The following is a 1,465-nucleotide window of genomic DNA, read 5'->3' as shown; positions in this document are numbered from 1 at the left end:
ACGTCATGCAGCAGCCGCTGCTATTACGAATGTAGTTCTACTACCCCCAGAGTATGGTAGCCTGGTCTCTCGCTGTTTAGGACAAACGACTCAAAAACTACAAATTTACCATCTAAATATAATGAAGTGGAATAAGCAGTACTAGTTTTTGACAATCACGGGTATTTGCTTTAATTATCTTCGTACTCTTATCCAGCATTAGGTGTCAAATCTAAGTTTTATACACCAGATTTGTAACTAAATGAGAATATGTGCGCACCTCGCGCCACCTTATACATTTATGCATCACATATCAGCTACCAATTTCTTTTTCGCTTACGAAGTGAAACTTGGGAGTGAATGCCATGGCCCCAAGAGCCGGAAATGTTGCTAGTTGCGGAGTTGTGGCTAAGAGCTGACAAGGATGGATCTCCTTCCAGAGTGTAATATCCTAGCTGAATTTTTCTCTTATGTAACTTTGTCTATTTAGTTTAAGCAAGGTGTGTTCTTGTGTCACTGGGAAAGTTACTTCTCAGCTAGTGGGTCGTTCTTAGTTGCAGCTGATGAGTGGCAATACAAGTAATAACTGCAGTAAGTTATTTCTAAGTTTTGACAAGCGTTCTATCGTTTTTCGTCATCATCTGAAACAAAGTTAGTCTGTATGGACTGGCATTCCCAAGTCGTCACGGCGGGGAAAGGACACCTGGTGATGGTGTTCTCTCAATGTTTCAGGGCAGAGGCCAACGACGGTCGGTGCCTGTCTGTGGAAGGGAGGACCAGCGCAGCTGGGGGAGCAGCACGCCACCTGCTGCCCTCTCTCCTCCACCACACGCTCACGATGCGGCAGCCAGTTGGTGGGTCTAGTGACGTCAGTGGTCCTCAGTTGAGGTGAGGATTGTCGGTCGTCCCAGCAGGAGTCTGGTCACCGACACTGCACCTACTGTTGCTTAAAAATTTCCGTATTGCGATTGTACAGAGAAGGAGAAATAAGCATACTATACGACATTTATCTGAGGAGAAATAGCCATTGTGATGATTAAATCATGAACTGAAACACATAATTTCCTGAGGCCATTAGTGTAAAACAAGTGATCAGAAAACCAATGTTCGGGTTGTTAAGCAAATACCCTGCCGGCCTTAAAATGTAAACACGACAGCAAAGTCTTTTCTTCCGAAATTCATTTTTCGTCTTCCGGAAGTTGTATCTTGTGTAATATGGATATCAATGCTACTACCGTAAGAATAAAGCTTTTTATTATTTTGAATATATTGAAGAACTCCTTGTCGTCATTGAGAGTCACAAATTCGTAGTTCCAACCATCACTGACCCCCAAGTAAACTCATGAAAAAGACAAAGTGGAGAAACGATTTATCATTGTTGCTTTTAGGGTTCCCTACATGAGTCGGTAAAAACGGAACCCTCATAGCATCACTCCGTTATCCGTATGCTGCCTTCCTGTCTCTTAGTCCGACTGTTCAAAACCCT

Source organism: Schistocerca piceifrons, chromosome 8, assembly GCF_021461385.2.
Source record: "Schistocerca piceifrons isolate TAMUIC-IGC-003096 chromosome 8, iqSchPice1.1, whole genome shotgun sequence".
In the NCBI taxonomy this organism is placed as follows: domain Eukaryota; kingdom Metazoa; phylum Arthropoda; class Insecta; order Orthoptera; family Acrididae; genus Schistocerca; species Schistocerca piceifrons.
The sequence above is the reverse complement of the archived record's forward strand: the minus strand, read 5'-3'. Positions refer to the sequence as shown.